This window comes from Artibeus jamaicensis, unplaced genomic scaffold (genome assembly GCF_021234435.1).
Source record: "Artibeus jamaicensis isolate MK-2021 breed Jamaican fruit bat unplaced genomic scaffold, CSHL_Jam_final scaffold_1964, whole genome shotgun sequence".
Taxonomy (NCBI): Eukaryota; Metazoa; Chordata; class Mammalia; order Chiroptera; family Phyllostomidae; genus Artibeus; species Artibeus jamaicensis.
In genome coordinates this window covers 41,039,119-41,055,290 of record NW_026522030.1, presented here as the reverse complement: position 1 = coordinate 41,055,290, position 16,172 = coordinate 41,039,119, and the positions used below count along the sequence as shown (strand labels likewise).

Below are 16,172 nucleotides of genomic sequence, written 5' to 3'. Positions count from 1 at the left end.
GTGCATGTGCTTTTCAAATCGTATTTTTGTATTCTTTGAATAAATATACAGAAGTGGAATAGCTAGATGCTATGATAGTTCTATTCTTATTTTTTGAGGGATTTCCATACTGTTTTTCACAGTGGCTGTATTAATTTGCAATTCCACCAAGAGTGTATGGAAGTTCTTTTTTTTCCACATACTCTCCAACACTTGTTATCTCTTGTCTTTTGATGATTGCCATTCTTACAGGCATAGAGTGATAGCTCATTGTGGTTTTAATTTGCATTTCTCTAATAGTGATTTGAACATCTTTTCATGTTTCTGCTTGCCATCTATATGTCTTCTGTGGAAGAATGCCTATTCAATCCTCTTCCTATTTTTTGATTGGGGTTGTTTTTTATTGTTGTTATATATGTTCTTTATATATGTTGAATATTAACTGCTATAAAATGCAGTTGGATGTCTTCTCATCTTTTTAATGGTTTCCTTTGTACAGAGATTTTTAGTTTGATGTAGTTCCATTTATATTTCTTTTGTTTCCCATGCCATTAAAGCTGAATTCACAAAAACATTGCTAAAACCAATGTCCAGAAGCTTAGTAACTATCTTTTTCTTGTAAGTATTTTATGGTTTCAGGTTTTACATTGAAGTCTTTAATCCATTTTGAGTTCATTTTTGTGTATGGTGTAAGATAGTGGTCTACTTCATTCTTTTACACGTGGCTGTCCAGTTTTTCCAACACCACTGAAGAGAATGTCCTTTCTCCACTGTGTGTTCTTCCCTTTTTTTTCTCATTAATCAGTTGTGTATATATGTGTGGATTTGTTTGTGGGCTATCAATTAAGTTTTGCTGATCTAAGTATCTGTTTTTCTCACAGTACCATGCTGTTGGATACTATAGTTTGAGCTCAGAGAATGTGATTCCTCTGACTTTATTTTTCTCAGAACCTCTTTGTCTGGGTCTTTTGTAGTGCCACACAAATTTTAGGACTATTTGTCCTGTTTCTGTGAAAAATGTCTTTGGGATTTTGATAGGTATTGCATTAAATCTGTAGACTGCTTTAGGAAGTATGGACACTTTAATATTTTAATAATACTAAAATAATTTCTCAACCTTTTAGCATGAAATATCTTTCTATTTCTTTGTGTCTTTTGTAACATCTTTCTTTCTATAATTTTCTGTTTTATAACTTTCAGTGTACTGGTGGTCTTTTACAACCTTTGTAAAATTTATTCCCAAGTTAAAAAAATGTGTTAAAATTAGATGGTGATGATAGTTGCACATCCTTGTGAATTTACTAATAACATTGATTTGTATACTTTGAAAGGGTGAAGTTTATGAGATGTGAATTACATCTCAAAGTTGTTATTTTAAAAATTTACCCATCATGTCTCTTTAGTTGCCTTCATTATAGAGCAATTTTGCAGTCTTTTCTTAGCTTTTCTTGACATTTTTGAAAATTACACACCAGTTCTTTTGTAGATAGTTCCTCAGTTTTAGTTTGTCTGATTTTCCTTCATGATTATGCTCAGATTATGCATCTTGGCCAGAAATATCACAGAATGGATACCGTGTTCTTATCATTGTATGTTATCAAGTGGTACATTATTTTCATTTGTCCTATTACTGGTGATGCTCAATTTGATCACTTGATTAAGTTGTTATACCTCAGGTTTATCTCCTATAAAGTATCATTTTTCTTTTAAATAATTTTATTTTGTGATAAGTTACTTTGAAAGGATATAAATATTTCATTCTTTACCAAATATTTATTCATTTATGTGTATCAGTATGAACCATATTTTCATATTTAATTTTTCATGTGACGATTCACTACTAAAATAGTTATTTTGATGTCAAAATCCCAGATTTGACCAATGGGAATACCTAACTGCTTCTGTATTCTTTTGGTATGCCCCCTTCATTTCTTTCCCCCTCTGGTATAAGAAGATCCTCTAGTTTTATCTCTATTCTGCCTTCCTCAGACTTAGAAGCAGCCATTTGACAAAGAAGCCTGATTTTCCTTAGTGAAGAATGATATTTAGAGACCATGGCTTGATCTCTAAGGTAGGCTCACTGCTCTTTGGATGTCATTGCTCCCAAGCCCTTCTTAGTGGAGTGGGTGAGAGAATATATGTATGATTATGTAAATATGCACATGTGTTTATGATTTAATGCATTCTGTTCATCTGTCTATATATCTATCTATTTACCCATTCATCTAATTGAAAATCATGAATTTGTGAGGACATTTTTACTTCAATCCAACTGTGTTGGTTTATTCTAGATTTTTCCCTTTCCACATCTGTAATTCCCTTCTCTGAGATTAAGAAACCTGACTTCCATTATCCTTAAGATAGTACCTACATGGTCAAAGTGTCGTGTGACACCAATCTTCCATCTACAAGCACTGCCCTCTTCCTGTGTATGCTCTTCTCACACCACTCAAGTTCTAACCCCGCCCCCCACCACTTCTTTTCGAACTTAGTTAATGGGCTTGGACTGAATTGTTCATGAAGGGATGGGGGAGTATAGGAGGGGAAGGAGAAGAAAGCTGTTCTTCTCTTGTGACTCATAACTTAGTGAATTATACTAATAGGATTTTTCTAACATTGATTCATCCTTGGACTTTCATAATGTGCCCAGCTTTGATTTTTCTCTTTCATTTAAGATTTCTTGATAAGTTAATTTATTTTGATTACCTGAAAAACCATTAGAATGCTAGAAATTTTCTTAGACATTCTCTTAATTTCGTTCTCTTGATTTCTATGGGTGGAATACAAGGCTTTCTCTCAGCTTCTTTGCAGTCTTTCAGTGCCCTTGATTTTGGACATGTTACCAGCATGACGACTGCATTTTCAGTGGTGGAAAGTTTTGATGTGTCTCAAAAGCAAGGAATCACTTCCCAGTGGTGATATATGAGTCTCACAATAAGCTATACAATCACTTAGAATGCCCTAATAAGTTTTTGTCATAGAAACAGAGCAGAGGTTGCTAACATTTCTTGGAATTTCCAAATGAAAAGGAAAGAAAAATAATTCACCTAAATGCCTATTTGTCAGTCCAGCATGGAAAGGGACAAGCCTTAAAGAATAAATGGTAGGTCAACCAGTACCAATACCATTATCCTTCATCACCAGCCTGACCCAAAAGAACTTCTTGGAGTAACAGAGGTTAATTGAAAAGCATTTGGAAAGCATTTACATTTTAAGCAGAGATGGAATTTGGGGAAGTGCCATGTAGATATCCATCATTCTACAAATCATAGTTATTGTTAGTGACCTGAAACCCCGAGCTGGTATTAATGGTTAAATAATGTCCATAATTTTGTTTTCCAGGACTTCCTTTGTCTTCCACCCAATTATTGCCAGTACCTTGGCTTTTTTAGGCCTAAAGTGCATAAGTTGCTTATATTTATTTGGGTAGTGTTTAAATTTGGAGGCAACCATCTTACAGGTATGATTTTTCTTCCTCTGACAGAAAACAAATCCTTAATTCTTTATGTATTATTCACACTTTTTTCCCTAAATACCACCAACCCTCCCAACTTTACCATTTAAAAAAGATATTTATTATGTATGTATATTCCTCCAAAAAGATCTATATATGCCCATGTGTACTCATGCACATGTGCACACACACATATAACCACATGCACTTCCATATACATTCTTTCTTGATTCAGTCCCTCATGAAAAATCACTTAAGTATGGCAACAACTAATACAAAAGATAATACTTTTTGGTAAGGAGGTTTAAATTTATTTGAACATAACCACTTGACCCTAGGGGAACCTTGCCCTTGTGTGAATTGTACACTTTAGCTATGTCATTGTCTTGATAACCCACACAGAGGGTAATTTAATTACCTAAACAAATGTCTGAAAACAGAATAAATGGAATTTGCATTTTGGAAGCATTCACACACTGATCGGTCCCAGCCATTTCAGAAGTAAATCAACTGGGGTATTGTTTGAGCCTGTGATTAGAACACTTATTCATTCATTCAACAAATATTTATTTATTGAGAGCCTTCCATGTCTGGACACTGTGCCGTATGTATCAGTCAGCAAATACAGATATGATTCTTGCTAGTAAATTTAACAACTAATTTCCCATAAACAATAGCCTTAATGTTTTAGTATCTTCTGTTTTCTCTAGCAAATTTTAAGCTATCTGTGTTCTGCATTGCCTGGTTCATATTAAGAGATTGTTTTTCAGAAGTGGAGGGGGGAGGGAAATAACATGGGAAAGGGTCATAAATGAACATGTATAAGGGACTCACAGACAAAGCCAAAGTGGGGTAGGACTGAAGGTGGGAAGTGGAGGTGAGCAGGGCAGGGGAAAGTGGTGGTGAGAAAATAGAGACAACTGTATTTGAACATTAATTAAAAATATCAAAAAATGAATAAAAATACTTTTTAAAAAGTGCTAAATATAGAGTGAAGGGGGTGAGGGTAAAATTCAACTTGATACCAATTGAATTAGTTATTTTTGAATCTTCAGACTTGCTGTTTTCTATTATTGTAAGAAATTCTTTAATTAAGATATTCTATTCTCAGTTTTTGTACCTTTCCTCTGCAAAACCCATTAATAAACTTGGCAATAAGAATTTTTTTAAAGTGGAAACCATCATCATCATCTTCATATCTTGATGATAATTATTAAGAACATACTGAAAAGAAACTGGTAATATATCATAGATTTGCTTGTGATATGTGCTTCAGGATGTGTGTGTATAAAAGTGTCTGAGATCTGAGATAGGTCTGAACGGGTGTGCTAGGTTTGGTATGGTTACCTTAGAAAGACGGGGAACTAACAAAGTTAGGCAACGAAGTGGTATTTTCCTTTTTCTCTTAATAAAACACTGTAAAGTTTGAATTTTCATGAGTATGTGTTAGTTTTATAATTTTTGAAGAAAGAATTTGCATTGTTCCAGTTGAACAAGCATAGCTCTCACACGATGCTGGTCAGTGACCAAATGCATAGTGGAATAACAAGGCAGTTATTTTGAGAGTCAGACACCAGACTATATAAACCATTGTATATGATTGTAAATGATTGTTAAATTGTTCTCCTGGTGACAAGTGACTTAACCTATTGACAGAAGACAAAACAGAATTACAATACTTGATAAGTATTACAGTAGCTATAGAACAAATCTCAAAACAATAGCTTAAGACAATGACAATGTCTATTTTGCTTACAGTTTTTTTGCAGGGAGTGATGGGGACATTTTTTCTCTCTCAAGTGGCATCAGGTAAGTGGCTAGAAGGCTGAAGAAGAGTGACTGGTAGTGAATACTGTCTGTTGGCTGGGACCAACATGGGACTGTGGCCAGAACACCTACATGTGGCCCTTCTGTGTGGCTGCTTGCCTTGCCCCCATCATGGTACCTGGGTTCCAAAGGCAAATCATACAGCATTACTTTCTCTATATTCTTTTATTCAAGGTCATCAGAACTCATTGTCCAGGTCTAAGAAGAGAAACAGACTCTACCTCATTAGGGGAAAGTAGCAAGTTCTGCAGGAATGTGTGGAACTGGAAATATGAACACAGCCATTTTGGGAAAATATAACCTGGCACAGTAAGGCATCTTGCTTTCGAAGTGCACCGCATGCCTGCAGAGCAAATACAGAAATTTGGCTAGATCCTCTCATCTGCACAGCTGAATGTGAGTATTTCAACTTCACCTTTACTCCAAAATCATATTTGTGCATTGTGAAAGCTGTAATTCTTATGAGCTAAATCCAAAAGAATTGTAATGTAGGATTATATGTTCCATGCTTAGCACAGCCACATTTTTTAAAGTAATGTCCCTGTGTACTGTCAAGTTTATCTTAACCTAACAAGGCAGATTGACAAATTACCTTTGCTTTCTATGACTCAGGACATATTTTTTTTTCCTCTAAGCTTCTCAAATGCAAAAAAAAAAAAAGCACAAAAAGGAGATTAATGAAAATGATTGTTTTGCAATGCAATTTCAAATATTCCTCTTAAATGTACATCGGTACCTCATTTGCTTGGTTGCCCTTCTGTTTTGTTGATGATTTCCTTTGCTGTGCAGTAACTTTTTAGTTTGAGGTACTCCCGATTGTTTATTTTTGTTTTGTTTCATTTCCCTTGCCTTTGGGAACAAATTCACAAAAACACCATTCACTGATGTCCAGAAGCCTTAGTGCCTGTTTTCTTCCATGTATTTTATTGTTTCAGATCTTACATTTAAGCCTTTAATCCATTCATTTAGAGTTAATTTTTGTGTGTGGCATAAAGTAGTGGGCCAGTTTTCCCAGCACTATTTATTAAAGAGACTTTATTTTATTTTATATTCTTGGCTACTTCACTGTAAATTAGTTGTCCATATTTCTGGGCTCTTAATTCTGTTCCATTGGTTTGCCTTTTTTTCCTACCAGTACTGTATTGTTTTGATTACTGTATCTTTGTAATATAGTATGCAATCGGGGAGTGTGTTGCTTTCAGCTTCGTTCCTTTTTCTCTCAATTGCTTTGGCTCTTTAGGATCTTTCACAGTTCCATAAAAATTATAGTATTCTTTTTCTCTGAAAAAAAAAATGCCATTGAGATAAGGATTTCACTGAATCTGCAAAGTGCTTTAGGCAGTATGGACATTTTAACAATATTAATTCTTCCAATTCATAAAAACAGAATGTCTTATTTTCAGAGTACAGGTCTTTTATTTCCTTTGTTAAGTTTATTCATAAGTATTTTATTCTTTTGAGGCAACTGTAAATTAGTTTTCTTCATTTCATTTTCAGATAGTTTGTTACTGATTTGGTATCCTGCAACTTTACCATATTTGTTTACTATTTAACCATATTTGTTTACTATTTAAAGTAGTTTTTGGTGGAGTCTGAAGGGCTTTCTATATATAAAATTATTCAACCTGAGAATAGTCAGTTTTTCTTTCCAGTTGGGGTGCTAGAGAGAATCATTTTCCTTTTACTTAAGAAATTAGCATTATACGGGTACCAGAAGAGGAAGAGGAACAGCCACAAGTGGAAAACTTATCTGAACAAATAATAAAGGAGAATTTCCCCAATCTAGCAAAGGAAATAGACTTCCAGGAAATCCAGGAAGCTCAGAGAATCCCAAAGAAGTTGGACCCAAGAAGGAACACACCAAGGCACATCAGAATTACATTAGCCAAGATTAAAATGAAGGAGAGAATCCTAGAAGCAGCAAGAGATAAGGGGACAGTCACCTACAAAGGAGTTCCCATCAGACTGTCAGCTGATTTCTCAAAAGACACCTTACAGGCAAGAAGGGGCTGGAAAGAGGTATTCTAAGTCATGAAATCCAAAGACCTACATCCAAGATTGATCTATCCAGCAAAGCTTTCATTTAGAATGGAAGGGCAGATAAAGTGCGTCCCATATGAGGTCAAGTTCAAGGAGTTCATCATCACCAAGCCCTTATTATATGAAATGTTAAAGGGACTTACCTAAGAAAAGGAAGATAAAAAAGATGAACAGTGAAAGGATAGCAAACTCACAGTTATTAACAACCACACCTAAAACAAAAGCAAACTAAGAGGACAGCTAGATCAGGAGCAGAACCATAGAAATGAAGATCACATGGAGGGTTAGCAACAGGGGAGTGGGAGAAGGAGAAGGTACAGAAAATAAGTAGCATAGACAGTAGGTAGAAAATAGATGGGGGGGGTAAGAATAGTAGGGGAAATATAGAATCTAAAGAATTTGAGACACATGGTCATAAACTAAAGGGGGAGAATGGTGGGGGAGGGGGGAATAGAACTGTAATGGCATAATCAATAAAATATATTTAAAAATTAGAATGTTAAAATCTAGGGGGTACTTCAAAAATATCCAGCAAAACTTTGGCTGCCCTATACAAACTTTATTCTAGCTTTAGATCTAGAGTTCTGCTTTGTAATCCCTCTGTCTGATGATTATGGGATGTTCTTAGATACTTCCCGCCCCATTACTTTGACCTTAAAACAGTAGCCTTTAAGCCAACTTACATGTTCTTGATGTCATAGATGGATAAGTTGCTCACTGCTCAGCAAAGTATAGGATGATTTGGGGGTCAGGCTGACTGTAGTTCAAGTCTCGGTTCTGCCATTTCTTCAATTTGAGACTGGTCAAGTTACTCCACATCTGTGACCCTTATTTATTCATTCAAGTAGTTCAAAAGATGATCACTGTAAGTAAGGTTTGCATGTATAGAATGAGCTGGCACTGGCCTGGATGCTAAACAAAACAGACCTAGTTCCTGCTCTGAAAGAGCTCAGCTCCGGACATTTCACAAGAATGAGTGAAATCCTGAGGATGAGTTGTCTGATGGGGGTAGCCCAGGCTTGGAAATGGGGTGCCCTGGGCAGGCGGACCTTTTGAACAAGTTACATCAAAGCTGAGATATGAAGAAGGACTAGGAGTATTCAGACAGTTAAGAGTAATCCTGCAGATGTCATGGCTACACACAAACTCTTTTCTTAAATAGTATTACATATATTGGGTACATTGGTTCAAGGTCATGACTAGCTGAGCATTTGTACATGACTAATGTTAAGCTGTAACACTTAAGCTGTCAGTTTGGTTATAACACATGTCTTGTAAGCAACTTTCATACATAGGTACTGTTTGTAAGAATAAACCCCAACTACCTCCTGAATTTGTTTCTTCTAAAAACAGGCCCCAAAAATGCAACTTATTTTCCTTTGGGGCAGATTGTACACTTGCATCTCATCTACCCCCCAAAATTTAAAAAATGTAATTTTAGTTTCAAGTGTGCATTTCAATGGCACTGTAAATTTATATTCACAAAAGCCTGACATAATAGAATATGATAGCCAAAGAAAGTTTGATACTGTGGACTGAATGATAGGTATACATAATGTGGCCAGGAACACCAGAAGATGGCCTGTGGTTATAGTCTACATGATTTTGAATACTGCAGGAGTACATGCTCAGACTATTCATATGCTGAACAGCACTGTGAAAATAAAGTACAGAATGTTTATTAGAAATCTCGTAACACAATTAGTGTCAGAACAAACAAAAAGGTGTTCAGAAATCTCTGCAGGTGTGCATAAGCCTGACACCTGAAACTTCATCAATTTCAAGCATAAATTGAAGAAAATTCTAATGACATAGATATGGCTCCCTCAACGAGCAGAAAAAGGAAAAGATGTGTTAGGTATTATGCATCCAAAATGAGTTGCTTATCAAAATATTTTTGCAAGTATTGTAATTCTGCCTTGAGCACAGCAAGATTGTTTGCAATGACTGTTACAAATGCTTTGCAAAGCCAGCTATTAAAGATTCTGATTAATATTGAAGACATATTTGGGTTGTATTTTTTAGTGATATACATGTTCCCATTATTTGAAAAGAAAAACCTTTATTCTTTGTTTTTATATTTAATAGTTTCTAGATTATAACTGGAACAAAAATCATGTATTTTATTATATAAGTATAATAAATGCCAATTTGCAGTGTTTTTAATTTTTTTCACATTTCAGCACATACTAGTAATGAGTGTATCTCTCAGATACATGCAAACTACACTGTAACTTTTTTGACTGTGATCTCGCAGGGTTAACTACTAGTGCCTTCACTTTCTTCCCAGTGCAATGGGGACACATCTACCTTGTAGAGTTATAGTGATATACAGAGACAATGAATATAACAACACTAGGACTGAACTTCACAGTTCAGTGTTGAGCCAGAAAACATGTATTGAATGGACACCATCCTAGGCAATGGGTATTCAGAAATGAGTAGAATGCCATCCCTATCCTCCTGCGTCTTAGAGGCCAAATGTCTAGCTCTAGCTCTGTCTCCTTAGGTTGCCTCTGTTATTGCTCTTGTCCTGCTGTGTTGCACTTGCCTGTTCACGTCTGAATCTTGAGACCACCAGCTAGTGAGACCAGGAATGCTGCTTTCTCTCTGGTTCATTGTTGTATCTTGAACACTTAGCAGTTCTCTGTGTCTGGAGACCTTTGTCTTTCATCTCATCCCCTGTAGCAGATGCCCTTGATGCCTTGCCATATACTTTATCTCTTATCTTTATCCCTTATCTTTTCAGCTTACAACTGCCCAACTTTCAACCACCAGTTGCCATGTTCATTTCCTCGAAGGTTTGCTTTGGCTACTGAAGCCCGCTCCGCTCACACATGAGGGAGAAAGGCTGGGAGTCGGGAGAATTAAGCCCCACCCCAGCTGCTCTCAGCAGTGGGGGATACAGTGGTGCATATCCCAGCTCCCAGGCCCTGGGTGTGATGACTCTGAGACATGTAGTCTAGTTACCCCATAGCAATAACTCTTTTGATCATTTGTGCTCCATTGTCTGTCTTCCCTTTCTTATCTTACTTCCATCCCCGTGATTTCTGGGAAACTCCCAAATAAACCACATATACTTCTGGTTTATGTGGTTTTGTTACACACAAAACAAAATGTCCACTCAGAATCCAAATCCGTCTCCCATATTTAGGGAATTCTGCTACCTGTAAAGAGTGCGTCTCCCATAATAAGAACTGAAAAAGTCAGATGCAGGTACATCCAGGGGCGGACGCATGACCTTGGCTTTGTCAAACAGATGCACCCATTCTGCTTTCTAAAGTGGAAACTAATGTCATGAAGAAGTCAGAAATGCTCAGAATTGATTTTGTTGACAGATGGTGCAGAAACAACTTGAATGGTAACCGTCGGCATCTAGTGTTGGTAGAACGTGTAGTGCTACTGAAACCCCAAAAGCGTACTTGGGGGGGTTTGAGCCCTGCTCCTTCCCTTGTGGTCTCAGAGCATGCAGTGCTCTCTGGACCTATCAGAGAACCTTTGACTTTCCTAGTATTTTCCTGATAAATTTCTTTCCTGCCAATGCCAAGCTTGGTTTTTGTAGCTTGTAACTAAGAATGCTGTCTGTCTTTGTCGGTCAGGATAGAGCCAGGAAAACAGTCCTCTAGGTTTTTCAGGCAGATGGAATTTAATAGAGATAATGTGTTAAAGGGGCATAGAAAATCAGGACAGGCAAATGGGGAGCAATGAGTTACCCCATGGACCAGTAGCAGCTAGAAGCTGCCACTGCTCCTAGGGCTGGAGGGACAGTGGAGGAGGAGAGTCCACTGTCTTTCAGGAGCTGGAACCACAGTAAGGGCTTCCTGGACCGATGACCACTGGGGTCCAAGACCTGAAAATCCACAAGAAGGATGGGAGGGGGAAGAAAATTAGACCTTCTTCTTTCAACCATGCCTCATTGTTACAACATCTCTCTCATAAACTGTGAGAAACCAGAAGTTACAGGGCGAGGGAGCCTGTATCACAGAGCAGAACAGGGGATGGGCCAGAAATAGGCCTGAAAGCCAACGAGCAGTTGACATGCACAAGTAATAAGAGCTCAAATAATTTTTGGCTGAATGGATGAGGAGAGTAAGCAAGGAGAGGTCTGGGAGGAGAACCTTGTATTATGCCAACTCTTAAAGAAAAGGGGACTAAGAGAAGTCTCCCTAAAGAGAAGTCATCGGAGAGATAGAAAGAATCTGAGGCAAGCGAAGTGTCCAGAATAGCAAAGTTCTCAAGTGATCACATCCACAAGACTCCTCACTGGATTCCGACCAAATAGACCTCTAAATTATTCATCATATCTGGACAGGAGACTCAGTGCTCATCCCCGAGCTCAGAGCATCATAGCCCCTAATCCAGGCTATCCCCGTGGGTAACTTGGGTTTCTAAATTAGGATAATACTGCTTGCTAACTTTCGCTGGGCAAGGTGAGAAGCAGGGAATAATGAAGATTTTAAATCCTTGGCAAAATAGAGAAATGTGTTGCAGCAGAGATCTTAATTGATAAACTAGCAACCACTGCATTCACCCTCACAGTCTGAATTGACGGGACTGCCTTCTGCGACTTCCCTGAGTAAATGGAGTGTGATGGCTTTGTTAGTGGCAGTGCTGCCTTATGTGTAAGAGAAAACGAAGGTCTGTGTTGGGGAGAAAGAACCTGGTAGAGTGGGAAGACCAAAGATCCAGGAGGGCCTTTTTTCCATCTCAGCTCTGCTGCTCATTACCCTTCTGGTTTTAGCCTGAGCTTTAGTTCCTTCCTGTTTAAAATTGGTATCATCATAATTCATGGCTTAGAATTATAATCATTTTTTATAATTATGTGGCCAAAGCTTCTAGCACAATGCCCAGCACAGAATGGGTACTTTTGTTTCCTTCCGTAATCTCCCTTCTTTTTACTACAGCTAACCTGGGGTGGGGTGGGGGGATGGAGTGAGGAAATAAACTAAAATACTTTCTAGAAAAAAAGAGCTATCTAGGATGAACTGGTTTTGTAGAGAAATGCCTAAAGAATTTAAAACCCCAAACTCTAAATTTAAGGCCATTACTCAGGATTTCAGATGTTCTAAAAAAAAATTCATCTGCACTTATTTTGTTTCTTTAAAAATTCTCACTTCCCACAGCTGTCATAAATGCCTATTCATTTATTTTGTGTGGGATTTCATTCCCTGGTGGCATCTTCGTGTTTTTGTGACCCAAGCAAGGAGTCCCTGTGACTCTGTCATACTGTTTTTTCCTGACACAGCCTAAAAATAGTATTGCCTCTGGGCCCATCACAAAGGAGCTGGGCCTCTGTGGGGTCAGCCGCAGCAAGGAGGGTTGCCAAGCTACAAAACAAAACACAAGACCCCTCCTCCCTCCGCGATTCTGGAGCCGCTGTCTCTAGCTCAGCTGTTGGAATTTCAGTTCCTTCACTGAAATCCAAACACATCTGTCCCCCAGACAGGAAGATGCCTAATGAAGTGACTTCCTCCCTGTGGACTAGACTTGTGGTTTTATTCAGCCCTTAAAGACAGTGTGGGGCCTGAGATTGCAAGGGAGCCCATCCAGGGATGGAGGCAAAGCCTGCACTGCGTCACTGAGGTAGAAAAGCACCAGCCGGTGTGACACCTGAGGGCACTGCCAACAGGGTCATCACAGCTTGGCTTGACGTTGAAACATCCTGTGGCGCTCACACAAAATCAGGTCTCATTTAGGCTTTGTTCTCCAACAGCCTTTTTAGCGCCAACACTGTTTCTAACACCTTAAGTGCAGTGCCATGTTTAGTTGTTATGATCATTCTGTAAAGTAAGTACATTATGAGCCACATTTAATTGATGGGAAATGTGAAGCACAGAGAGGCTAAATGACTCAGGTAAGATCTTGGGAGGTGGAACCAGGATTTGAACCCAGGCAGTCTGGCATCCACATTCCTGAGCTCAAGCTATGCAACCTTTAATACAACTTTCTACACATGCAAATCTACCCTAGTCAGGCCCTGTCCCTTGGTTTCACCTGAATTGCTTGTTTCCTACCCAGTTGTCAAACTAACTTATTTTCACTGTTAGCCAGGAAATTTCCTTCATTTCCCTCCTGTATTGATAACTTGGTTTCTGAATATTGGTTTTGCTTTTTTAATTTTTTATTGTTGTTCAAGTACAGTTGTGTTCATTTTGTCATCACTTTCCCTCACCCTATCCACCCCACCTCTCACACTCAGTCCTTCCCCTCCTTGGCTTTGTCCCTGTGTCCTCTATACATGTTCCTTGATGATCCTTCCGCCCCCACTTCCCCTCTGGTTACTGTCAGTTTGTTCTTTATTTCCATGTCTCTGGTTATATTTTGCTTGCTTGTTTTGTTGACTAGGTTCTACTTATAGGTGAGATCATACGGTATTTGTCCTTCACCACCTGGCTTATTTCACTTTACCATAATGCTCTCAAGTTCTATCCATGCTGTCATGAAGGGTAGGAGCTCCTTCTTTCTGTTGCATAGTATTCCATTGTGTAAATGTACCAGAGTTTTTGATCCACTCATTTACTGATCAACACTTAGGCTGCTTCCAGCACTTTGGCCATTTTAAATTGTGCTGCTACAAACATTGGGATGCATAGGTTCTTTTTGTTTGGTGTTTCAGGACTCAGAGTATAATCCCAGCAGTGGAATTGCTGGATCAATAGGCAGTTCAATTATTATTTTTTGAGGAAATTCCATACTGTCTTTCACAGCAGCTGCACCAGTCTGCATTCCCACCAACAATGTACTAGGGTTCCCTTTTCTCCACAACCTCACCAGCACTTATTTTTTGTTGATTTGTTTATGATGGCCATTCTGACTGGTGGGAAGTGGTTTTAATTTGCATGACTAGTGCAAATCACCTCTGATGACTAGTGATGCTGAACATCCTTTTATATGTCTCTGAGCCCTCTGTGTGTCCTCCTTTGAAGAAGTGTCTGTTCAGGCCCTTTGCCCATTTTTTCATTGGATTGTTTGTCTTCATGGAGTGAAGTTGTGTAAGTTCTTTACATATTTTGGAGCTCAAACCCTTGTCCAAGGTACCATTGACAAATATGTTTTCCCATATGGTTGGTTCCCTTTCATTTTGCTGATGTCTTCTTTAGCCATGCAGAAATTTTTTATTTTGATGAGGTCCTATTTGTTCATTCTTTCCTTTATGTCCCTTGCTCTAGGGGACATATTGGTGAAAATACTGCTGCATGGAAATATCTGAGATTTTCCTGCTTATGTTCTCCTCTAGGACTTTTATGGTATCACAACTTATATTTAAGTCTTCTGCCTATCTGGAGTTTATTTTTGTGCACGGTGTAAGTTGGTAATTCAGTTTTGTTTTGTTTTGTTTGCATGTAGCTGCCCAGCTCTCCTAACACCATTTGTTGAAGAGGCTATTTTTATTCCATTTTATGCTTCTATCCCCTTTGTCAAATATTAACTGACCATAGAGACATGGGTTAATTTCTGGGCTATTTTATTCCACTGATCTATGTGTGTGTTTTTATGCTAGCACCAGACTATTTTGATTACCATGGCCTTAAATATAGTTTGATATCAGGTATTGTGATCCTTCCTTAGTTCTTCTTTCTTAAAGTTGCTGTGGCTATTCGGAGTTGTTTATGGTTCCATATAAATCTTTGAGATGTTTGTTCTATAACTGTGAAATATGTCATTGGTATTTTAATAGGGATTGCATTGAATCTATAAATTGCTTTGGGTAGTATGGACATTTTGATGATGATAATTCTTTCAGTTCATGAACATATATGCTTCCATTTGTTTGTATTTTCTTTAATTTCTTTCTTCAGTGTTCTGTAATTTTCTGAGTACAGGTCTTTTACCTCCTTGGTTAGGTTTGTTCCTAGGTACTTTATTTTTCTCAGTCCTATAGAAAATAGGATTTTCCCCCTAATTTCTATTTCTGATATTTCACGGTTGATGTACAAAAATTGTTTCAATTTCCGAATATTGACTGTGTTCCACTGCTTCACCAAATTCACTTATTAGATCAAGTAGTTTTCTGGTGGAGTCTGTAGGGTTTTCTATGTACACTATCATGTCATCTGCAAACAATGACAGTTTGCTTCCTCCTTTCCAATTTGGATGCCTCTTCTTTTTGTTGTCTGATTGCTGTGACTAGGACTTCCGATACTATGTTGAACAGAAATGGTGAAAGAGGACATCCTTGTCTTTTTCCTGATCTTAGTGGGAAAGTTTTTAGTTTTTGTCTGTTGAGAATGTTGGCTTTGGATTTTTCATATATGGCCTTTATTATATTGAGATATGCTCCCTCTACTCCCACTTTGCTGAGTGTTTTTTTTTATCATAAATGGGTGCTGTACCTTATCAAATGCTTTTTCTGCATCTATTGATATAATCATGTGGTTTTTGTCTTTCTTTTTGTTTATGGAATATATTGTTATGTTTATTGATTTCCAAATGTTGTACCATCCTTGCATCTCTGGGATGAATCCCACTTCATCATGGTGTATGATCTTTTTAACATATTGCTGGATGCAGTTTGCCAATATTTTATTGGTTTTTCTTTCTTGGTTTGCTTTAGCTGGAGCTAGACTTTAGAAGACTTCTTGAGAAAAAGGTACATAGGAGGCAAATACTTTTTAGATCTCAATTATCAGAATATGTTTGTATCAGAATAGCCCTGGGTATGGTTTTCACTGCCATTGTTATTCTTAACCATTTATATGGGACCTGTTCTTTTTCAACTTTTTTGAAATTTTTACTATCTTTCCATTGTTCTGAAAGTTGACAGCAGTGGTGGGGTTTTTTTGTTTTGGGTTTTTTTTTTTGCATTTGTGCTAGGTTCTCAGTAGGCCATTTCAATCTGGATGCTCATGTTTCTCAGGTGCAGAAAATGTTC

At 37.8% G+C, this 16,172-nt stretch overlaps 1 long non-coding RNA gene across 1 annotated transcript in view; it reads left to right on the top strand.

Moving 5' to 3' along the window:
- Window positions 1–16,172, top strand: part of LOC119051770 (uncharacterized) — an 89,384-nt gene that overhangs the window by 62,988 nt on the left and 10,224 nt on the right. The window contains exon 6 of the long non-coding RNA XR_008389947.1: window positions 5,435–5,656. This is a non-coding gene — a long non-coding RNA (uncharacterized LOC119051770). The remainder of the gene's footprint in view (window positions 1–5,434; window positions 5,657–16,172) is intronic.